This window comes from Arachis hypogaea, chromosome 2, assembly GCF_003086295.3.
Source record: "Arachis hypogaea cultivar Tifrunner chromosome 2, arahy.Tifrunner.gnm2.J5K5, whole genome shotgun sequence".
Taxonomy (NCBI): Eukaryota; Viridiplantae; Streptophyta; class Magnoliopsida; order Fabales; family Fabaceae; genus Arachis; species Arachis hypogaea.
Genome location: NC_092037.1, coordinates 34,687,678 through 34,713,211, shown reverse-complemented (window position 1 = coordinate 34,713,211; position 25,534 = coordinate 34,687,678). Strand labels below are relative to the sequence as shown.

At 40.8% G+C, this 25,534-nt stretch overlaps 1 protein-coding gene and 1 non-coding gene across 2 annotated transcripts in view; one reads left to right on the top strand and one right to left on the bottom strand.

Moving 5' to 3' along the window:
- Positions 1–1,196: 1,196 nt before the first annotated feature.
- Positions 1,197–1,304, bottom strand: LOC112764786 (small nucleolar RNA R71). The gene has a single exon (XR_003183338.1). It is a non-coding gene; the product is annotated as a small nucleolar RNA R71 (small nucleolar RNA).
- A 14,820-nt stretch (positions 1,305–16,124) lies between these two features.
- LOC112742666 (uncharacterized) overlaps positions 16,125–25,534 on the top strand; it is a 41,582-nt gene continuing 32,172 nt past the window's right edge. Inside the window, exon 1 of the mRNA XM_072211272.1 lies at positions 16,125–16,332. The gene's annotated coding sequence lies outside the window, so the exon portion shown is untranslated. The remainder of the gene's footprint in view (positions 16,333–25,534) is intronic.

Here is a 25,534-nt window from a genome sequence, read left to right as displayed (position 1 = left end):
AAATCAATTTTTTTTTTCAAGTTTTCAAAATCTCTTCCAAATCAAATCTTTTTCAAATCAATTTTCCAATCAAATCTTTTTCAAAACCAATTTCTTTCCATTTTTTTTAGATACTTACTATCAATTAATGATTTGATTCAACATTTCAAGTATGTTGCCTTTTCTGTTGAGAAAGGTTTAATGTTTGAATCATATCTTTTCTTGTTAGTCAAGTTTTTAATTTTCAAATCAAATCTTTTTTAAAATGTTTTCCAAATCATATCCTCTCAATCACATTTTTTTAAATCAATCATATCTTCTTAACCACATCTTTTCCAAATTAGTTTTCAATCAAATCCTTTTGATTTCTAATTTCAAAATCTTTTTCAAAAATCACTTAATTTCTTTTCCCTTTTCATTTTCGAAAATTAAGTAGTGTTTTTCAAAAATGTTTTAAATTTTTCACTTAATTTTCGAAAATAACTTCCCTCCTTCTCACATCCTTCTATTTATGGATTAACACTATCTCTTAATGCAAAATTCGAACTCCATTTTCTCTGTTAAGTTCGAATTTTCCACTCCTGTCTTCTACTCTTCTTTTCCTCTGACACCTAAAGGAATCTCTATACTGTGACATAGAGGATTCCACATTTTCTTGTTCCCTTCTCTTTCTTATGAGCAGGAGCAAAGACAAAGGCATTCTTGTTGAGGCTGATCCTGAACCTGAAAGGACCTTGAAGAGAAAGCTAAGAGAAGCCAAAGCACAACTCTCTTTAGAGCACTTGAACGAACTCTTCAAGGAAGAAGAACAAATGGCAGCCGAAAACAACAACAATGCCAACAATGCAAGGAAGGTGCTGGGTGACTTTACTGCACCTACTCCCGACTTCTATGGGAGAAGCATCTCTATCCCTGCCATTGGAGCAAACAACTTTGAGCTTAAGCCTCAATTAGTTTCTCTAATGCAACAGAATTGCAAGTTCCATGGACTTCCATTGGAAGATCCTCATCAGTTTTTAGCTGAGTTCTTGCAAATCTGTGACACAGTCAAGACTAATGGGGTTGACCCTGAGGTCTACAGACTGATGCTATTCCCTTTTGCTGTAAGAGACAGAGCTAGAACATGGTTGGATTCCCAACCTAAAGAAAGCCTGGACTCTTGGGAAAAGCTAGTCAATGCCTTCTTGGCAAAGTTCTTTCCACCTCAAAAATTGAGTAAGCTTAGAGTGGAAGTCCAAACCTTCAGACAGAAGGAAGGAGAATCCCTCTATGAAGCTTGGGAAAGATACAAACAATTGATCAGAAAGTGTCCCACTGATATGCTTTCTGAATGGAGCATCATAGGTATTTTCTATGATGGTCTCTCTGAACTGTCCAAGATGTCCTTGGATAGCTCTTCTGGAGGATCTCTTCATCTGAAGAAGACGCCTACTGAAGCTCAAGAACTGATTGAAATGGTTGCAAATAACCAATTCATGTACACTTCTGAAAGAAATCCTGTGAACAATGGGACTAGTCAGAAGAAAGGAGTTCTTGAGATTGACACTCTGAATGCCATTTTGGCTCAGAATAAAATATTGACCCAACAAGTCAATATGATTTCTCAAAGTCTGTCTGGAATGCAAAATGCACCAAGCAGTACTAAGGAAGCTTCATCTGAGGAAGAAGCTTATGATCCTGAGAACCCTTCAATAGAAGAGGTGAATTACATGGGAAAACCCTATGGAAACACCTATAATCCTTCATGGAGGAATCATCCAAATCTTTCATGGAAGGATCAACAGAGACCCCAACAAGGTTTCAATAAAAATAATGGTGGAAGAAACAGGTTTAGCAATAGCAAGCCTTTTCCATCATCTTCTCAGCAACAGACAGAGAGTTCCAAGCAGAATAATTCTGACTTGGCAACCATGGTCTCTGATCTAATCAAAACCACTCAACGTTTCATGACTGAAACTAGATCTTCCATTAGGAATTTGGAAGGACAAGTGGGTCAGCTGAGCAAGAAAATTACTGAACTTCCTCCAAGCACTCTCCCAAGCAATACTGAAGAAAATCCAAAAGGAGAGTGCAAGGCCATCAACATGGCCGAATTCTGGGAGGAAGAAGAGGCAGTGAACGCCACTGAGGAAGACCTCAATGGACGCCCACTGACCTCCAGTGAGTTCCCCAATGAGGAACCTTGGGAATCTGAGGCTCAAGATGAGACCATAGAGATTCCATTGGACTTACTTCTACCATTCATGAGCTCTGATGAGTATTCTTCTTCTGAAGAGGATGAGTATGTCACTGAAGAGCAAGTTGCTAAATACCTTGGAGCAATCATGAAGCTAAATGACAAGTTATTTGGAAATGAGACTTGGGAGGATGAACCCCCTTTGCTCACCAAAGAACTGGATAACTTGTCTAGGCAGCAACTGCCTCAAAAGAGGCAGGACCCTGGGAAGTTTTCTATACCTTGTACCATAGGCACCATGACCTTCAAGAAGGCCTTGTGTGACCTAGGGTCAAGTGTGAACCTCATGCCCCTCTCTGTAATGGAGAAATTAGGGATCTATGAGGTACAAGCTGCAAAAATCTCACTAGAGATGGCAGACAACTCAAGAAAACAAGCCTATGGACTTGTAGAGGATGTTCTGGTCAAGGTTGAAGACCATTACATCCCTACTGATTTCATAGTCCTAGAGACTGGGAAATGCATGGATGAATCCATCATCCTTGGCAGACCCTTCCTAGCCACAGCAAAGGCTGTGATTGATGTTGATAGAGGAGAGTTGATCATTCAAGTGAATGAAGAATCCTTGGTGTTTAAGGCCCAAGGATATCCCTCTGTTATCATGGAGAGGAAGCATGAAGAGCTTCTCTCAAAACAGAGCCAAACAGAGCCCCCACAGTCAAACTCTAAGTTTGGTGTTGGGAGGCCACAGCCAAACTCTAAGTTTGGTGTTGAACCCCCACATTCAAACTCTAAGTTTGGTGTTGGAAGGTTCCAACACGGTTCTGAGCATTTCTGAGGCTCCATGAGAGTCCCCTGTCAAGCTAATGACAATAAAGAAGCGCTTGTTGGGAGGCAACCCAATGTTTTATAATTAATTATTTTCTTTTGTTATTTTATCTTTTTTGTAGGTTGATGATCATAAGAAATCACAAAAACAATGAAAAAAGCAAAAACAAAATGAAAAACAGGAAGAAAAACAGCACACCCTGGAGGAAGATGCTGCTGGCATCTAAACGCCAGTCAGCCTAGCAGTTGGGCGTTTAACGCCCAGTCTGGCACCCTTCTGGGCGTTTAACGCCAGAAAGGGGCACCAGACTGGCGTTAAACGCCAGTAAAGGGCAAGAACCTGGCGTTAAACGCCAGGAATGGGCACCAGCCCGGCGTTTAACGCCAGAAATGGCTCAAAACGTGGATTTTGATGCCATTTGGTGCAAGGATGCCTTTTCCTTGACACCACAGGATTTGTGGACCCCACAGGACCCTACCATCACTCTCTCTCTCTTCTTCCCCCATTCACCAATCACCTCAACACCTCTTCCCCAAAAACCCCTCACCTATCAAATCCCATCTTTCTCTTCACCACTCACATCCATCCTTCATAACTCCCCACCAACCTCACCCTTCAAATTCAAACCACTTTCCCTCCCAAACCCACCCATCATGGCCGAACCCTTTACCCCCTCTCTCCTATATATACCCTTCTTCAATCCTTCATTTTCACACAACCTAAACACCACTTCTCCCCCTCTTTGGCCGAACACACCACCATCTCCCTCTTCCTCATTTCTTCTTCTTCTACTCCCTTCTTTCTTCTTTTGCTCGAGGACGAGCAAACATTTTAAGTTTGGTGTGGTAAAAGCGTTGCTTTTTCGTTTTTCCATAACCATTATGGCATCCAAGGCCGGAGAAACCTCTAAAAAGAGGAAAGGGAAGGCAAAGGCTTCCACCTCCGAGTCATGGGAGATGGATAGATTCCTCTCAAGGGTGCATCAAGACCACTTCTATGAAGTTGTGGCCTTGAAGAAGGTGATCCCCGAGGTCCCTTTTTCACTCAAAAAGGGTGAATATCCGGAGATCCGCCATGAGATCCGAAGAAGAGGTTGGGAAGTTCTTACCAACCCCATTCAACAAGTCGGAATCTTGATGGTTCAAGAGTTCTATGCCAATGCATGGATCACCAAGAACCATGACCAAAGTGTGAACCCGAATCCAAAGAATTACCTTACTATGGTTCGGGGGAAATACTTGGATTTTAGTCCGGAGAGTGTGAGGGTGGCGTTCAACTTGCCTATGATGCAAGGAGATGAGCATCCTTACACTAGAAGGGTCAACTTTGATCAAAGGTTGGACCAAGTCCTCACAGTTATATGTGAAGAGGGCGCACAATGGAAGCAAGATTCAAGAGGAAAGCCGGTTCAATTGAGAAGGCATGACCTCAAGCCCGTGGCTAGAGGGTGGTTAGAGTTCATACAACGCTCAATCATCCCCACTAGCAACCGGTCCGAAGTTACCATAGACCGGGCCATCATGATCCATAGCATCATGATTGGAGAAGAAATAGAAGTTCATGAGGTTATAGCCCAAGAACTCTATAAGGTGGCGGACAAGACCTTCACCTTGGCAAGGTTAGCCTTTCCTCATCTCATTTGTCACCTCTGTTATTCAGTTGGAGTTGACATAGAGGGAGACATCCCCATTGATGAGGACAAGCCCATCACCAAGAAAAGGATGGAGTACACAAGAGATCCCACTCATCATGAAATCCCTGAGATTCCTCAAGGGATGAATTTTCCTCCACAAAACTATTGGGAGCAACTAAACACCTCCCTAGGAGAGTTGAGTTCCAACATGGGACAATTAAGGGTGGAGCATCAAGAACACTCCATCATCCTTCATGAGATTAGAGAGGATCAAAGAATCATGAGGGAGGAGCAACAAAGACAAGGAAGAGACATTGAGGAGCTCAAGCACTCCATAGGATCTTCAAGAGCAAGAAAGAGCCGCCATCACTAAGGTGGACCCGTTCTTTGATTTCCTTGTTATTTGTTCTTCTGTTTTTCGAATTTTTAGTGCTTATGTTTATCCATGTTTGTGTCTTGTGATCATTAGTGTCTTAGTGTCTATGCCTTAAAGTTATGAATGTCCTATGAATCCATCACCTTTCTTGAATAAAAAAATGCTTAATTGAAAAAGGAAGAATTGCATGAATTTTGAATTTTATAACAGTTTAATTATTTTGATGTGGTGGCAATATTTTTGTTCTCTGAATGTATGCTTAAACAGTGCATATGTATCTTGAATTTGTGGTTCATGAATGTTGGCTCTTGAAAGAATGATGAAAAAGGAGACATGTTACTGAGGATCTGAAAAATCATTAAAATGATTCTTGAAGCAAGAAAAAGCTATTCAAAAAAAAACCGAAAAAAAAAGAGAAAAAGAAAACGAAAAAAGAAAAAAAAAGAGAGAGAAAAATAAGAGTTGTGATCCAAGGCAAATAAGAGTGTGCTTAAGAACCCTGGACACCTCTAATTGGGGACTTTAGCAAAGCTGAGTCACAATCTGAAAAGGTTCACCCAATTATGTGTCTGTGGCATGTATGTATCCGGTGGTAATACTGGAAGACAGAGTGCTTTGGGCCACAGCCAAGACTCAATAAATAGCTATGTTCAAGAATCATCATACTTCACTAAGAGAATCATTAGCACTATCTGGACTCTGAGTTCCTAAAGAAGCCAATCATTCTGAATTTCAAAGGATAGAGTGAGATGCCAAAACTATTCAGAGGCAAAAAGTAAAAGCCCCGCTCATCTAATTAATACTGATCTTCATAGATGTTTTTGGGATTCATTGCATATTCTCTTCTTTTTATCTTATTTGATTCTCAGTTGCTTGGGGACAAGCAACAATTTAAGTTTGGTGTTGTGATGAGCGGATAATTTGTATACTTTTTGGCATTGTTTTTAGTATGTTTTTGATATGATCTAGTTAGTTTTTAGTATATTTTTATTAGTTTTTAGTTAAAATTCTCTTTTCTGGACTTTACTATGAGTTTGTGTGTTTTTCTGTGATTTCAGGTATTTTCTGGCTGAAATTGAGGGACCTGAGCAAAAATCTGATTTAGAGACCAAAAAGGACTGCAGATGCTGTTGGATTCTGACCTCCCTGCACTCGAAGTGGATTTTCTGGAGCTACAGAAACCCAATTGGCGCGCTCTCAACGGCGTTGGAAAGTAGACATCCTGGGCCTTCCAGCAATATATGATAGTCCATACTTTGCCCAAGATTTGATGGCCCAAACCGGCGTTCAAAGTCACCTCAAGAAATCCCAGCGTTAAACGCTGGAACTGGCACCCAAATGGGAGTTAAACGCCCAAACTGGCACCAAAGCTGGCATTTAACTCCAAGAAGAGTCTCTGCACGAAATTTGCTTCATTGCTCAGCCCAAGCACACACCAAGTGGGCCCGGAAGAGGATTTTTATGTCATTTACTCATTTCTGTACACCTTAGGCTACTAGTTTCTTATAAGTAGGACCTTTGACTATTGTATAGAAAATCTTTTGATCACTTTAGATCTCTAGATCATCTTTGGACATTTTAGTTCTTAGATCATTGGGAGGCTGGCCATTCGGCCATGCCTAGACCTTATGCTTATGTATTTTCAACGGTGGAGCTTCTACACACCATAGATTAAGGTGTGGAGCTCTGCTGTACCTCGAGTATTAATGCAATTACTATTGTTCTTCCATTCAATTCCGCTTTTTCTTATTCCAAGATATCACTTGTTCTTCAACTTGATGAAGGTGATGATTGACGCCCATCACCATTCTCACCCATGAACAAAGTGACTGTCAACCACTCTTGTTCTACAAGCATTTGAGGCTTGGTGAATATCTCTTGGATTCTTTAATCGGAATCTTCGTGGTATAGGCAGGACCTGATGGCGGCATTCAAGAGAATCCGGAAGGTCTAAACCTTGTCTGTGGTATTCTGAGTAGGATTCAATGATTGAATGACTGTGACGTGCTTCAAACCTGTAACCTACTGGGCGTTAGTGACAGACGCAAAAGAGTGATTCTATTCCGGTAGGGGAGGGAACCACACCGGTGATTGGCAGCACTGTGACAGAGTGTGTGCATTAGCTTTCACTGCGAGGATGGGAGGTAGCTGCTGACAACAGTGAAACCCTACACGAGCTTGCCATGGAAAGGAGTAAGAAGGATTGGATGAAGGCAGTAGGAAAGCAGAGAGACGGAAGGGAAGGCATCTTCATACGCTTATCTGAAGTTCCTACCAATGAATTACATAAGTATCTCTATCTTTACCTTTGTGTTATTTTCGTTCATCACTATATCCATTTGAGTTTGCCTGACTAAGATTTACAAGATGACCATAGCTTGCTTCAATACTAACAATCTCCGTGGGATCGACCCTTACTCGCGTAAGGTTTATTACTTGGACGACCCAGTGCACTTGCTGGTTAGTTGTGCGAAGTTGTGTAATGCCATGGTATTGAACTACCAAGTTTTTGGGGTACATGACCGGGGATTATGAGAGTTGTGAAAAAGTATTGTTCACAATTTCGCGCACCATGCTCCTCCATTTCCAGCACTACAAAGTCAGTGGGAAAGGCAAATGGCCCAACCTTGACAATCATGTCCTCAATTATGCTTGATGGATGTTTAATGGAGCCATCAGCAAGTTGGAGGCATATCCGGGTTGGTTTGACTTCTCCAGTCAACCCAAGCTTTCTGATAGTGGATGCAGGTATTAGATTGATGCTTGCTCCAAGATCACATAGGGCTGTCTTGGTGCAAGCACCTTCTAATGTGCATGGTATCATAAAGCTTCCTGGATCTTGAAGCTTTTCTGGTAAGCTCTTTAATATGACTACACTGCATTCTTCAGTGAGAAACACTTTTTCAGTTTCTCTCCAATCCTTCTTATGACTTAAGATTTCTTTCATGAACTTAGCATAAGAAGGTATTTGCTCAAGTGCCTCTGCAAACGGAATCTTTATTTCAAGAGTCCTTAGATAGTCTGCAAAGCGGGCAAATTGCTTATCCTGCTCCGCTTGGCGGAGTTTCTGAGGATAAGGCATCTTGGCTTTATATTCTTCAACCTTAGATGCTGCAGGTTTATTCCTTACAGAAGTGGTTGAAGAAGCCTTGTTAGAGGGATTACTGTCAGCACTTTCAGGTGTCTGATCATCCCTTGGCGCATGAACGCCAGGATTGGGTGGAAAATGGGCGTTTAACGCCAACTTTTCCCCCTTTTCTGGCGTTTGAACGCCAGAACTGGGCAAGGAATGGGCGTTTAACGCCAGCTTTCCTTCCCTTTCTGGCGTTTGAATGCCAATAACATTCCTCTCTGGGCTCTTACTGTCCTCAGAGGGATTTTGCATAATGGTTTGGTTGTCCTCTGTCAATTGTTCCTTGTTTGGCTTTTTGCTCTTCTGAGCAGTGTTATTCAGTGTCTTCCCACTCCTCAGTTGAACTGCTTGACATTCCTCTGTTATCTGTTTGGATATTTGCTGTTTTGCTTGCTTCAACTGCAGTTCTATGCTCTTGTTAGCAACTTTAGTTTCATGGAGCATCTCTTTAAAGTCTGCTAACTGTTCTGTCATCAGGAGCAATTGTTGATTAAGCTCAATTATTTGTTCTTGAGGACTAGGGTCAGTGACTACTGCCATGACTTCCTCTTTTGGAGAGAACTCATTGCTAGAGTACAAATATTGGTTTCTAGCAACAGTGTCTATAAGTTCTTGAGCTTCTTCAATTGTCTTCCTCATGTGTATAGATCCACCAGCTGAGTGGTCTAAAGACATCTGAGCTTTTTCTGTAAGCCCATAGTAGAAAATGTCTAACTGTACCCACTCTGAAAACATTTCAGAGGGGCACTTTCTTAGCATACCTCTATACCTCTCCCAGGCATTATAAAGGGATTCATTATCCTCTTGTTTAAAGCCTTGGATGTCCAGCCTTAACTGTGTCATCCTCTTTGGAGGGTAAAAATGATTCAGGAATTTGTCTGACAACTGTTTCCATGTTTTTATGCTTGCTGTAGGTTGGTTATTCAACCACCTTTTAGCTTGATCTTTTACAGCAAATGGAAACAGTAATAGTCTGTAGACATCCTGATCTACCTCTTTATCATGTACTGTGTCAGCAATTTGTAAAAACTGTGCCAGAAACTCAGTAGGTTCTTCCTGTGGAAGACCGGAATACTGGCAATTTTGTTGCACTATGATAATGAGTTGAGGATTTAATTCAAAGCTGCTTGCTTTGATGGGAGGTGTACAGATGCTACTCCCATATGCAGCTGTAATGGGGTTAGCATATGACCCCAGAGTCCTTTTGGACAGATTAATCCCACTTAAGTCCATAATGGATTGCAAATAGATATATTTTTTTTTGAATTAAACGAAAAAAATAAAATAAAATAAAATAAAATTAAAGTAAAAATTCGAAAATCAAAAAGAAAATAAGATCAAAGCAAATTGAGAACTGAATCAATTAGTTAATCAAAAAGATTTTGAAAACAGCAATTAAAAAGATATGATTGAAAAAATTTTATGAAAAAGATTTGATTTTTGAAAAGAGGAAAGAGAAAAACAACAAAAAGACACCAAACTTAAAATTTTTAGAAAATCAAACACTAATTTTCGAAAATTTTTAAGGAAAAACACAAAGAGGACACCAAACTTAGAATTTTTATGAATCAAAAAGGGACTAAGAACATGCAAATTCGAAAATTAAAAGAAAAACAAAAGCATGCAATTGACACCAAACTTAAAATATGAACTAGACTCAACTAAAAGACTCTAAACCAACAAAAATAAAACAGTCCTAATCTAAGCAACAAGATAAGCCGTCAGTTGTCCAAACTCGAACAATCCCCGGCAACGACGCCAAAAACTTGGTGCACGAAATTGCAATCACACTCTTGCAACTCCGCACAACTAACCAGCAAGTGCACTGGGTCGTCCAAGTAATACCTTGCGTGAGCAAGGGTTGATCCTACGGTGTCGGCTTGAAGCAAGCTATGGTTATCTTGTAAATCTTAGTCAGGATATCAGGAATTATCAGGATTGATTGTGAAAAGCAAGAGAACATGAAATTGTTACTTGTTTTGCAGTAATGGAGAACAGGTTGAGGTTTGGAGATGCTCCATCTTCTGAATCTCTGCTTTCCTACTGTCTTCTTCTTCAAGCACGCAAGGCTCCTTCCATGGCAAGCTGTATGTAGGGTTTCACCGTTGTCAATGGCTACCTCCCATCCTCTCAGTGAAAATGTTCCTATGCTCTGTCACAGCATGGCTAATCATCTGTCGGTTTTCGGTCAGGCCGGAATAGAATCCAGTGATTCTTTTGCGTCTGTCACTAACGCCCCGCCTGCTAGGAGTTTGAAGCACGTCACAGTCATTCAATCATTGAATCCTACTCAGAATACCACAGACAAGGTTTAGACCTTCCGGATTCTCTTGAATGCCGCCATCAGTTCTAGCTTATACCACGAAGATTCCGGTTAAAGAATCCAAGAGATATCTACTTAATCTAAGGTAGAACGGAGGTGGTTGTCAGGCACACGTTCATAGTTGAGAATGATGATGATTGTCACGGATCATCACATTCATCCCGGTTAAGAACAAGTAATATCTTGGAATGGAAGCAAGCATGATTGAATGAGAAACAGTAGTAATTGCATTAATTCATCGAGACACAGCAGAGCTCCTCACCCCCAACCATGGGGTTTAGAGACTCATGCCGTGGAAAGTACACAAAGAAAAAGTGTAAAGTGTCATGAGGTACAGATACAATGTCAAAAGATCCTATTAATAGTAAACTAGTAACCTAGGGTGTACAGAAATGAGTAAATGACGTAAAAATCCACTTCTGGGTCCACTTGGTGTGTGCTTGGGCTGAGCAATGAAGCATTTTCGTGTAGAGACCTTTTCTGGAGTTAAACGCCAGCTTTCATGCCAGTTTGGGCGTTTAACTCCAAGTTTTATGCCAATTCCGGCGTTTAACGCTGGAATTTCTGAGGGTGACTTTGAGCGCCGGTTTGGGCCATCAAATCTTGGGCAAAGTATAGACTATCATATATTGCTGGAAAGCCCAGAAAGTCTACTTTCCAATGCCGTTGAGAGCACGCCAATTGGGCTTCTGTAGCTCTAGAAAATCCACTTCGAGTGCAGAGAGGTCAGAATCCAACAGCATCTGCAGTCCTTTTTGGTCTCGGAATCAGATTTTTGCTCAGGACCCTCAATTTCAGCCAGAAAATACCTGAAATCACAGAAAAACACACAAACTCATAGTAAAGTCCAGAAAAGTGAATTTTAACTAAAAACTAATAAAAATATACTAAAAACTAACTAGATTATACTAAAAACATACTAAAAACAATGCCAAAAAGCATACAAATTATCCGCTCATCAAGGATCAAGAGAAAACAACATTCACATGTCCATCTGGAGTATTTGCATACAGAAGGATGCCATTTGGCCTGTGCAATACACCTGCAACCTTTCAAAGGTGCATGCTCTCTATTTTCTCGGATATGGTGGAAAAATTTCTGGAAGTCTTCATGGATAACTTTTCAGTATTTGGAGACTCATTCAGCTCCTATCTTGACCATCTAGCACTTGTTCTAAAGAGGTGCCAAGAGACTAACCTAGTTTTAAACTGGGAGAAATGTCACTTTATGGTGACTGAAGGAATTGTCCTTGGGCACAAAATTTTGAACAAGGAAATAGAGGTGGATCAAGCCAAGGTAGAGGTAACTGAAAAATTACCACCACCTGCCAATGTTAAGGCAATCAGAAGCTTTCTGGGGCATGCAGGATTCTATAGGAGGTTTATAAAAGATTTTTCAAAAATTACAAAACCTCTAAGTAATCTGCTAGCTGCTGACATGCCATTTATCTTTGATAAGGAGTGTCTGCAGGCGTTTGAGACTCTGAAAGCTAAGCTGGTCACAGCACCAGTTATCTCTGCACCTGACTGGACATTACCATTTGAATTAATGTGTGATGCCAGTGATCATGCCATTGGTGCAGTGTTGGGACAGAGGCATGACAAGCTTCTGCACGTCATTTATTATGCCAGCCATGTTCTAAATGCGCAGAAGAACTACACAACCACAGAAAAGGAATTGCTTGCAGTGGTTTACGCTATTGACAAGTTCAGATTCTATTTAGTAGGATCAAAAGTGATTGTGTACACAGACCATGCTGCTTTTAAATATCTACTCACAAAGCAGGATTCAAAACCCAGGCTCATAAAATGGATGTTACTTCTGCAAGAGTTTGATATAGAAATAAGAGACAGAAAAGGGATAGAGAACCAAGTAGCAGATCACCTGTCCCGAATAGAACCAGTAGAAGGGACGTCCCTCCCTCTTACTGAGATCTCTGAAACCTTTCTAGATGAGCAACTTTTTGCCATTCAGGAAGCACCATGGTTTGCAGAGCTTCATGATAGTGACTCTGACAAAATGTTCATTGTTAATGGGCAAAGAGTCAAGCATTATCTTGAAGGTAATGTTGAGCAAGAATGCTCAAGACTGAGACTAGATTAAAGCTCAGTAATAGTCCAGCTAAAGACAATAAAGAAGCGGTTATTGGGAGGCAACCCAATTTATATTTATCTATATTTCTATTATTCTCTTATGTTTTTATTATGTTTATGATCATGTGGAGTCACAAAATAATTGCAAAAATTAAAACAGAATAAAAAATAGCATAGAAAAAGCACACCCTAGAGGAAGAGCTGTTAGGCGTTTAAATGCCAGAAATGTGCATTTGTCTGGCGTTTAACGCCAGAAACAAGCATCAGGCTGGCGTTAAATGCCAGAAACAAGCTATATTTGGGCGTTTAACGCCAGAAACAAGCAGTAGTCTGGCATTAAACGCCAGAATTGCACTAAGAGGGCGTTCTACACGCCTAAATGGTGCAGGGATGAGAAATCTTTGACACCTCAGGATCTGTGGACCCCACAGGATTCCCACCCACTTCACCATTCAAATCAAACTATTCCCTTCCCAAACCCACCCATTCACACACCTCCATCTCCTCCACTTCTCCTTCTACTCCCCTCTTTCTTCTTTTTTTCGAGGGCGAGCAATATTCTATGTTTGGTGTGGTAAAAGCATAGCCTTTTTGTTTTTTTATAACCATTGATGGCACCTAAGGCCAGAGAAACCTCAAGAAAGGGGAAAGGGAAGGCAATTGCTTCCACCTCTGAGTCATGGAAAATGGTGAGATTCATCTCAAGGGTCCACAGCTCAGTAGTAGAGTATTTGACTACACATCAAGAAAGCCCACTCATGGACCTCAACAAGAGCATGAAAAATTCCCTCATCAAGAAATCCCTGAGATACCTCAAGGGATACATTTTCCTCCACATAATTATTGGGAGCAACTAAGGATAGGAGCACCAAAATCACTAGGGATCAAGCAACAGAGGCAAGGAAGAGACATAGAGGAGCTCAAAAACATAGAGGAGCTCAAGAACACCATTGGTCCTTCAAGAAAAAGGTGCCACCCTCACTAAGGTGGATTTATTCCTTAACTTCCTTGTTCTTATCTCTCTGTTTTTCAGTTTTATGCTATATGTTTGTCTATGTTTTGAGTCTTTACTACATGATCATTAGTATTTAGTAACTATATCTTAAGGCTATGAATAATTTCATGAATCCTTCACCTCTCTTAAATGAAAAATGTTTCTAATACAAAAGAACAAGAAGTACATGAGTTTCGAATTCATCCTTGAAATTAGTTTAATTATATTGATGTGGTGGCAATACTTTTTGTTTTCTGAATGAATGCTTGAACAATACATATTTTTGATCTTGTTGTTTATGAATGTTAAAATTGTTGGCTCTTGAAAGAATGATGAACAAAGAGAAATGTTATTGATAATCTGAAAAATCATGAAATTGATTCTTGAAGATAGAAAAAGCAGTGAATAAAAAAAAAGCTTGCGAAGAAAAAACAAAAGAAAAAATTAAAAGAAAAAGAAAAAGCAAGCAGAAAAAGCCAATAGCCCTTAAAACCAAAAGGCAAGGGTAAAAAGGATCCAAGGCTTTGAGCATCAATGGATAGGAGGGCCCAAGGAAATAAATCCAGGCCTAAGCGGCTAAATCAAGCTGTCCCTAACCATGTGCTTGTGGCATGCAGGTCCAAGTGAAAAGCTTGAGACTGAGTGGTTAAAGTCATGATCCAAAGTAAAAGAGTGTGCTTAAGAACTCTGGACACCTCTAATTAGGGATTTTAGCAAAGCTAAGTCACAATCTAAAAAGGTTCACCCAGTTATGTGTTTGTGGCATTTATGTATCCGGTGGTAATACTGGAAAACAAAGTGCTTAGGGCCACGGCCAAGACTCATAAAGTAGCTGTGTTCAAGAATCAACATACTAAACTACGAGAATCAGTAACACTACTATCTGAATTCTGAGTTCCTATAGATGCCAATCATTCTAAACTTCAAAGGATAAAGTGAGATGCCAAAACTGTTCAGAAGCAAAAAGCTACTAGTCCCGCTCATCTAATTAGAACTAAGCTTCATTGATATTTTAGAATTTATAGTATATTCTGTTCTTTTTATCCTATTTGATTTTCAGTTGCTTGGGACAAGCAACAATTTAAGTTTGGTGTTGTGATGAGTGGATAATTTATACGCTTTTTGGCATTGTTTTTAGGTAGTTTTTAGTAGGTTCTAGCTACTTTTTAGTATATTTTTATTAGTTTTTAGGCAAAATTCATACTTCTAGACTTTACTATGAGTTTGTGTGTTTTTCTGTGATTTTAGGTATTTTCTAGCTGAAATCGAGGGAGCTGAGCAAAAATCTGATTCTGGCTGAAAAAGGACTGCTGATGTTGTTAGACTCTGACCTCCCTGCACTCAGAATGGATTTTTTGGAGCTACAGAAGTCCAATTGGCGTGCTCTCAATTAGGTTGTAAAGTAGACATCCAGGGCTTTCCAGCAAATAATTAATAGTCCATACTTTGCTCGAAGATAAATTACGTAAACTGGCGTTTAACGCCAGTTCCATGTTGCATTCTGGCGTTGAATGCCAGAAACAGGTTGCAAGTTGGAGTTAAACGCCAGAAACAGGTTACAAGCTGACGTTTAACTTCAGAAACAGCCCAGGCACGTGAGAAGCTCAAGTCTCAGCCCCAACACACACCAAATGGACTCCATAAGTGGATTTGTGCTCTATCTATCTTAGTTTACTCATTTTCTATAAACCTAGGTTACTAGTTTAGTATTTAAACAACCTTTAGAGACTTATTTTGTATCTCATGACATTTTAGAACTGAACCTTGTACTTTTTGATGGAATGAGTCTCTAAACTCCATTGTTGGGGGTGAGGAGCTCTGCAGCGACTCGATGAATTAAGGCAATTATTTATGTTTTCCCTTCAAACACGCTTGTTTCTATCTAAGATACTAATTCGTACTTAACCGTGATGAATGTGTTGATCCGTGACACTCATCACCATTCTTAACCCATGAACGTGTGCCTGACAACCACCTCCATTCTACATTAGATTGAATGAGTATCTCTTAGATTCCTTAATCAGAATCTTTGTGGTATAAGATAGAATCCATTGGCAGCATCCTTGAGAATCCAGAAGGTCTAAACCTTGTCTGTGGTATTCCAAGTAGGATTCAGGGATTGGATGCCTGTGACGAGCTTCAAACTTGCGAGTGATGGGCGTAGTGACAGACGCAAAAGGATCAATGGATCCTATTCTGACATGATCGAGAACCGATAGATGATTAGCCGTGTTGTGATAGAGCATTTGGACCATTTTCACTGAGAGGATGGGAAGTAGCCATTGACAATGGTGACACACTACATACAGCTTGCCATGGAAGGAGCCTTGCATGTTTGAAAGTAAGAAAGCATTATGTTGCAGGGATTCAGAAGACAAAGCATCTCCAAAACTCTAATATATTCTCCATTATTGCGTAACAATTACTTATTTTATGCCCTTTCACTTTTTACAATTGAAACTAAAGAACCCTATTGGTATCCTAACTAAGAATAATAAGATAACCATCGCTTGCTTCAAGCCAACAATCTCCGTGGGATTCGACCCTTACTCACGTAAGGTATTACTTGGACGGCCCAGTGCACTTGCTGGTTAGTTGTGTGGAATTACATAGTGTAAGTGTAATTTTCGTGCACCAGATATCTTATTGTTGAAGTTTGATTTTTTTTTTATTTTTTTCACTTTTATGCAGAATCCACACTTCTTGTTTGTACCGGCAAAAGAGAACAATGCACTCAAGCTAAGATACTTCCCCCTAATGGCACTCCTCTTACTTTTCCTATTCCCAAAAGCCAACGTACTGTTTCAAATTCATCTCAAGTTCTTATATTTTTAAATTTTATTTATTTATTTATGGTGGAAGTAGGACCTATGCTAATAATTAAGTTCATTTTTGTTTAATAACACTTGGCTATTATTATTTTTGTCGTATTTATTTATTTAAGTATTTAATTATTCATGTTGGGTTTTGAATAGTAGTACTATTATTATTGAAGGTAGAAATAATTAAAGATCTCAATGAAATATTTGATTATTGGTAGTTTTAATTGTTTAATAATTTGATAATAGTTATCTCTCATTGTTAGTAAATCATATAATTGAGTAAAAGTGAATTATTGGTAGATCTATGTGGCCTTTTCATTAGTAGTTGAGATTATTCCACATTCTACCTGAAGAAATTTTCTTTTGAAACATTGTGCAGTATGGAATCAGATGATATTGTTCTGAAATTGTGAATGCTTTACCTTTTCTAGATTTTGAATTTGATTATGTTATTCCTGGTTATTCAGCTGGAAATATTAGAGTAACTGGACAAATGAGAGAAAGATTATTACTAATTGTGTCAATTGCTCTAAAATTTATACTTTGCTCTATCATCATGTTTATTTGGCAGCTGTGAACTAACGAACTCTTATCCTCACATTTTCTCCGTTTTGACTCTCGCCCTCTCCTTTTCCTTTCATCACTTCCCCACAAGCTTGAGCATATAGATAATATTTATCAAGCTTAGAACATAAATAACCTATAGAAGATATTATTTGATATTATGAGATATTTAGGATAAACTACTTCTCTAAGACTCACCCTCAAGCTAAAGTTACTAAGCTCTAAGCTTTTTACAATAATACTTGTGGAAATATAATATGAAGATTAAAGAAAGGCCATCTGTATCTGCCGGAAACATGTCAAGGCCAGCAAGAACTGCTGAAGATGTGTAGGGGCCTGTTGCGACTTCTGGAGTTGTGCAAGGGGTAGCTGGGACTGTTGGTGACTTGCTGGGACTATCCAGAACTGCTTGGGCCAGTAAGGAGGTAAAGAACCTAGGAAAGCGACTTGGTTGAGCAGTCATCGTCTTTCAAAGAGGCCATAAATAGCATATAACTGGCAAAGATTGTGAACGACAAATATTACCGTTGGTATGGTTCACAATGTGAGGTTGGAAGGAAAATACAACCCAATATTCATCACTTTGCCTGTGTTTGGTTCTGAGAACAAAACAAGATAAGACAGAACATTGAGAACAAGACACAATAGATAGAGACACAAAGATTAATATTCTTGTATTTTGTTTGGTGATAAACTAGAACAAAATATAAAAGTCTAATTTACTCTTATTTCTTCCATACAAAATTTAGGAAGAAAAATATGACGAAAAACATAATTTTGAAAATTTGGTAGAAATATTGAAAGAAAAAATGAAAAATAAATTGTCTCTTGTTAGTGTTTCTGTGTCCTTGACAGAAAGGATGCAAAATACACTAATTTAGTGTCCCTACACGCATTGTCTCTGTCTATGTTTTATCTATCAAACATAATTTGTATCTCTGTATCTTCAATGTTCTGTGCCTATAAACAAATGCAACCATTGTGCCAAGACGATTAGATACCAAAAGTCAGAATAAGGAAATGCTGGAGGAGGTTAAACAGACAACAAAGGGGTCAGACTTGCACTATTAGAAGCAGGAGATCAATACTCAAATAGTCATGGCACCCATTTGGGATAAATCAAGTGTGATACTGTAGTGGACTAGCGGCTTGATCAAGGTGATAAACACATATGCAAAGATAGCACAAAGAGGTGAGCATTAAGGTGTCAGTAGCTGCAGGAGTTGGCAGCAGAATAGAGTAGTTGATGTGCCCTCAGGCACTAGTGGAAGTGAAGTCGGTGACTTGTTTGTCAGAGATATGTTGAATGTGGCAACACATAGCTTGTCGAAGAGCAACACTGTTGACAAGGTTGGAGAGGTTGGGCATTGCTGGATGCCAAGGGTGTGGTCTTTGGTCAGATTTGACAATGGTGGACGACAGCAGCGCCACAACAGTTTTCAAGGAGGATGCCATGTCTTTGATGTTATATTAAGATTCATGGTTACTCAGCTGGAAATATTAGAGTAATTAGACAAAAAAGAGACATTATTACTGATTGTGTGAATTGTTATGTATCGTTACAAGGGAAAAGGCCAACATATATAGAGAGGAGAGTGATAAATCTAGAGTACCTTCTCAACTACTCTCCATAAATGCACCGTCCAAATTACTAACCACTATCTAACAATGATATCTCTCTTCATATTTCAACACATTACTCTTGTTTGCTTTTAGTATCTCAGCCTATTTTATTATTCATTCAAATTTCTTAATTGGACTCAATATGATATGATATGCTTTTATAAGTTTTACAATCATGCTGATGCATATGGCATTCATAACCCCCAATTACATTGCCTGCTAGTGAGATGGATCATGATATTTTATAATTGTGAATAAGTTAATGAGCATTGCAGTTGGACTTGGATCTCAATAGGGATATAGTTATTGTTCCGTGGGTTACCTGAAACTGTAGGTCGATCTCGGACGAGATCTTCTGTACTGGTCGGAGCTGTTGTGTTCGACTTGTTGGACTTGGTGGTGGTGCTGATCCTTCGTCCCCGGAGGGTGGGGGGTACCTGCAAGGAACTCCGATGCTTAAGTTACCAAGGGTATTAAGCAGGTATTAAGTAGAATCAGAGTATGAGTTATACCTGGGTGCTCCAATGTATTTATAGTGTTGAGACGTGACCTTTGTTGGATAAGATAAGTTAGTTATCTTATCTTATCTTTATCTTTAGGGTTGAGGTCAGCGTATCTTCAGCGGAACCGCCCTTATCTCTATAGGCTTAGGCCGCCTTAGGATTTGGGTCGTGTTCCTCCATTTGGGCCCTTTACTGGGCTCTCTTGTCGATTTGGCCGAGCTCTCTGAGAAGAGGTCGGATAATCTAACCTAAAGAGGTCGGTCGCTTTATCTTTAATCATCCCAGGTCGGATAGCTCGACCCAGGGTATGAACAGTGCCCCTACTTGAGCTCGGTCTTCTTTCCTGAGGTCGAGTCCTAGACTTCGGTCCTTCCTGAGGCCGAACTCAAGCATTTTTTGTCGATTCCCCTTGTAGAAGTTTGTGAATGTAGAACGTTTTCTTCTAAAAGCGCGCGCTTTTATATCGGCGCTTTGGAAACGTGCGAGGGTTTAATGCCTTTATTTAACATTAATGCGTCTTGGAATCTTGTAGAATATCTAAATAAACTTTATTCAAAGAAAAAATACGAATATATACATGTGGGAATTTCCTTGTCCCTTTAAGTCGGGTATGATCTAGGTCTCGATATGGTGCCTCATTAAAAACCTTTTCAGGAAAAAAGGCGCATCCATTTAGTGAGATCTTTTACCTTTTCTAACTGTAGTACCTTCTTAGGTTGCAGGCGTGCCATGATCGGGGAAGCTCTCGTCCATCAAGCTCGGACAGTCTGTAGTAGCCCTTCCCCAGTACTTCAATGACTTGGTAGGGTCCTTTCCAGTTTGCTGCCAGCTTTCCTTCTCCGGGTCGAGTTGTTCCGATGTCATTTCTGATTAGGATGAGATCATTCTCTGCAAAACTTCTCGGCACTACCTTTTGATTATATCTGGAAGCCATTCGTCGCTTTAGGGCTTCTTCCCTGATCCGAGCTCTTTCTTGGATTTCGGGTAACAAGTCGAGCTCTTCTCTCTGAAGTTGGGAGTTTACTTGTTCATTGTAGTGGACTACTCGGGGAGATCATTCTTCGATTTCTATTGGAATCATTGCCTCTGCTCCGTATGCTAGTTGGAATGGTGATTTGTTTGTAGTGGAATGAGGGGTTGTTCGATACGCCCATAGGACCTGTGGAAGTTCCTCGGCCCAAGCTCCCTTTGCTTCTTGTAGCCTCCACTTTAATCCAGCCAATATGACTTTGTTGGCCACTTCGGCTTGTCCATTGGCTTGGGGATGTTCGACGGAGGTGAACTGGTGTTTTATGTTCAAGTCGGCCACCAGTTTTCTGAAGCCTGCCTCTGTAAATTGGGTACCGTTGTCTGTGGTGATGGAGTATGGTACCCCGAACCTCGTAATAATGTTCCTATATAGGAATTTTCGACTTTTTTGAGCGGTGGCGTTGGCTAGGGGTTCTGCCTCGATCCATTTTGTGAAATAGTCTACTCCTACTATGAGGAATTTTACTTGTCCCGATCCCTGTGGGAAGGGTCCGAGAAGGTCGAGGCCCCATTTCGCAAATGGCCAGGGTGAGGTCACGCTGATGAGCTTTTCTGGCGGGGCAATGTGAAAGTTGGCATGCTTCTGGCATGGTGGACATGTCCTTACAAATTCTGTAGCCTCCTTTTATAGAGTTGGCCAATAGAATCCCGCCCGGAGTATCTTTTTGGTGAGAGCTTGCGCTCCGAGATGATTACCACAAATGCCGCTGTGTACTTCCTCCAAGACTTCCTTTGTGTTGGAAGTTGGTATGCATTTTAGTAAAGGTGTTGATATCCCTTTTTTGTACAGAGTGTTGTTTATGATAGTGTAGTACTGTGCCTCCCTTTTCAGTCTTTTTGCCTCCTTTTCATTTGTAGGGAGTTCTTCTGTTTTGAGGTAGTTTATTATGGGGGTCATCCATCCTTGATCCCAACCTATTATGGCTAGGATTCTTTCTTCTTCTGCTATTGACGGGTTCTGTAATACCTCCTGGATGAGGCTTCTGTTGTTGCCCCCTGGTTTGGTGCTGGCTAATTTTGAAAGGGCGTCAGCTCGGGCATTTTGTTCACGAGGTATGTGGTGGATCCTACATTCCTCGAGTTGTCCGAGCTGTTCTCTGGTTTTATCCAAATATTTTTTCATGGTCGGATCTTTAGCTTGGTAGCTTCCTGTTATTTGTGAGGTGACGACTTGTGAGTCACTGTAAATGTTGAGTTTCCGAGCTCCAACTTCCCTAGCCAGCTTCAGACCAGCTAATAGTGCTTCGTATTCTGCCTGGTTGTTTGTGGCCGGGAATCCGAATTTAAGGGTGATCTCAAGTCGAGTTCCTTGGTTACTTTCAAGTATCACACCCGCACCGCTTCCTATTTTATTCGAGGATCCGTCTACGTATATGTTCCATTCTATGGAGATTTTTGGGATGTCTGTAAATTCTGCGATGAAGTCGGCCAGGTGTTGCGATTTGATGGCTGTACGCGCCTCGTATTGGAGGTCGAATTCGGACAATTTGATTGCCCATTGTAGGATTCTTCCTGCTAGATCTATTTTCTGCAATATCCCTTTTATGGGTTGGTTGGTTCGAACTTTGATGGTATGTGCTTGGAAATATGGGCGAAGCCACCGGGATGTGAGGATCAGGGCGTAGGCAAACTTTTCTATTTTCTGGTAGTTCAATTCGGATCCTTGTAGTGCTTTGCTAACGAAGTAGACGGGTTTTTGCCCATGTTTGTCTTCTCTGACTAGTGCTGAGGCTATTGCCCGGCTCCCTACTGCGAGGTATAATACGAGCGGTTCTCCTTCTCGTGGCCGAGATAGGATAGGTGGCCGTCCTAAGAACTCCTTAAAGTCTAGGAAGGCTTGCTCACATTCTGTCGTCCATTCAAACTGTTTTCCCTTTCTTAAAGTAGCATAGAAGGGAAGAGATCTTATTGCAGCTCCTGCTAAGAATCGGGATAGAGCGGCCAACCTCCCGTTGAGTTGTTGTACTTCTTTGATACAGGTTGGGCTCTTCATGTTGAGTATGGCTCGACACTTGTCTGGACTCGCTTCAATCCCCCTTTGTGTGAGCATGAAGCCCAAGAATTTGCCGGCTTCTACTGCGAAGGTGCGTTTTGTGGGGTTGAGCCGCATGTTGTGTTTCCTGATAGTGTAAAATACTTAAGTCAAGTCGGATAACAATGTATCTTCGCTTTGTGTCTTTATCAACATATCGTCTACATAAACTTCCATAATTTTTCCGATGTAATCTGAGAAAACTTTATTCATTAGCCTTTGATAAGTAGCTCTGCGTTCTTGAGACCAAAAGGCATCACTATGTAACAGTAGTTTGCTTTCGGTGTTAGGAACGAGGTTTTTCCTTGATCTGGTGGATACATAGGGATTTGATTGTACCCTGAATATGCGTCCATGAATGAGAGATACTTATATCCTGATGAAGCATCCACTAGAGCGTCGATGCTTGGGAGTGGGTAGGGGTCTTTTGGGCAGGCTTTGTTGAGGTCGGTGTAGTCGGTACACATTCGCCACTTCCCATTTGACTTTTTCACCAAGACGATGTTTGCTAGCCATAGTGGATATTTGACTTCCCTTATGAACCCAGCCTCAAGTAGTGCTTGTACTTGCTCTTCTACAGCCTGAGCTCGTTCTGGTCCAAGTTTTCTTCGTCTTTGTTGTACCGGCCGGGATCCCGGATAGACTGCCAACTTGTGGCTCATTAGTTTGGGATCAATACCTGGCATGTCGGCGGCTTTCCATGCGAAGAGATCAACATTATCTCGTAGGAACCGTATTAGTGATTCCTTTATGTCTCCTTTTAGGATCGTGCCAATATTAGTTGTTTTATCCGAGGTGTCTCCGATCTGGATTCTTTCTACTTCTCCTTCGGGTTGTGGTCGGAGTTCTTCTCGCTTCTGAACTCCACCGAGCTCGATTGTGTGGAACGCTCCACCTTCACCTCGGAGGTTTAGGCTTTCGTTGTAACAGCGACGTGCCGTTTTTTGATCTGCCTTTATTGTAGCTATCCCTTCCGCAGTTGGGAATTTCATACATAGATGTGGAGTTGAAACTATTGCACCGAGTTGATTTAACATTGTCCGACCTATTAAGGCATTGTAGGCCGAGCTTACGTCGACCACGATGTAGTCTATCTTGAGTGTTCTGGATTGGTTCCCCTTTCCAAAGGTTGTATGCAGCGATACGTATCCCAGCGGTTGAATTGGGGTATCTCCTAGTCCGAACAGGCTGTTCGGGTATGCTCTTAGCTCCTTTTCTTCTAGACCGAGTTTGTCGAAGGCAGTTTTGAATAAGATGTCGGCAGAGCTTCCCTGGTCAATTAGTATACGGTGAAGGTTGGTGTTTGCCAGTATGATCGTAATGACCATGGGGTCGTCATGTCCCGAGATGATTCCGGATGCGTCTTCCTTGGTAAACGTGATTGCTGGGATGTCGGGGGTTTCCTTTTTTCCTTCGACGTGGTATACCTCTTTGAGGTGTCGCTTGCGAGATGATTTGGAGATTCCTCCTCCAGCAAATCCGCCGTGTATTACGTGAACGTGTCTTTCCGGTGTGCGAGGTGATCGTTCAAATCGTCCAACATCCTCATCCCTTCTTCTTTTTGTTAGTTCGTCATCCCGATTAGCCAAAAACCGATCTAGTTTTCCTTCTCTTACTAGTTTTTCTATGATGTTTTTCAAATCGAAGCATTCATTGGTGGAATGCCCTCGAAGTCGGTGGTATTCACAGTATTCATTCCGATTTCCTCCTCCTCTTTTACCTTTAAGTGGCCGAGCTGGAGGGATTTTCTCTGTATGGAAGACTTCTTTGTAAACATCTACCAAGGATACCCTAAGAGGAGTATAGTTATGATATTTTTTGATTTTCTCTTCGGAGCGATCTTCCTTTTTCTTGGATTCTTTATCTCGGTAGGCAGAACCGAACCTTGAGATTTCGCTAAGTCGAGAGTTCTCTTCTATGTTGATGTATTTTTGTGCCCATTCTTGTACTTCGTCTAAGGAGGTCGGGTATCTCTTCGATATAGATTGGCTAAATGGTCCTTCTCGCAGGCCATTTATGAGGCCCATAATGGCAGCTTCTGTTGGAAGACTTTGTATGTCCATGCATGTTTTGTTGAATCTTTCCATGTAGTTGCAAAGGCTCTCTCGATCTCCTTGCTTGATCCCTAGTAGGCTAGGCGCATGTTTGGCTTTATCCTTTTGTATGGAGAATCGGGCCAGGAACCTCTTGGCCAGGTCGTCGAAACTCGAGATGGATTTTGGAGGTAGGTTGTCGAACCATTTGATGGCTGTCTTGGTTAGAGTTGTTGGAAAGGCTTTGCATCGAACTGCATCTGAAGCATCAGTGAGGTACATTCTACTTCTGAAGTTGCTGAGATGATGGTTGGGATCCGAGGTGCCGTCATATAGAGTCATCTCCGGAAGCTTGAAATCTTTTGGAATTTTGGTTTTCATGATTTCTCTGGTGAATGGATCTTGATCTTTCTGAGAGCTATCCTCTGTGGATGGTCGAGTAGCTTTAGTTTTGAGATCAGTTTCGAGTCTTATAAGTTTATCTTCTAACTCTCGGCGCCGCCTTATTTCCTGGCGTAGATCTTCTTCTTTTTCACGTCGATGTTGGGCTTCTTTCTCAAGTTGCTCCAATCGGTTTTGAAGTGCTTCTATTACTCCTTGCTCAGTGGTTCTACGCTCCTCCTTGTTTGCTCTAAGGACTCATTCATCTTCTTGAATACGATTTCTGTCCAGGATTGGGGTTGTGTGTATCTTTCCACGAGTTTTCTATGTAGTTCAATGGCTTGAAGGTAATCCTCATCTGTTAGTTCAAGAGATGAAGGTTGAGAGTAATCATAATCAAGTGATGAAGAACTTTCAAATGAGAAACTGGGATGTGAGGGTGGATGCTCTTCCATTCTTTGGTGATACTTCCATCCACCATGAGGATAATGATATGAATCATTTTGTGGTGGTGGTTGGTATCCCATATGATCTTCTTGCTCATCTTGTGTCTCAGAAGCAAATCTCCATGAATTGGAGTGCTCAGAATGTGTATTCTCTTGGTGATATTCCCAGCCACCATTAGAGATTGGTGATGGTGGGTAATATCCCATAAAATTTGTTTGATCATAAGATGAGTTGAACTCCATTTGAATTTTGTAAAACATAACACCAAGGGAAATTGAAATTCATATCTCAAAGATGAATTTCTTAGTGAGGCAATAACTCAAACACCTTGGTTTCAACTTAGAACAGAGAACAAAAATAAAGAAAATGCTTGATCTAGAATTCTCACCCACTTAATCATTGTTGATCTAAATCAATCCCTGGCAACGGCGCCAAAAACTTGATGGTGTTTTTGTGGAAAAACAAATTTCCAACACACAAATCCAACCGGCAAGTGTACCGGGTCGCATCAAGTAATAATAACTCACAAGAGTGAGGTCGATCCCACAGGGATTGATGGATCAA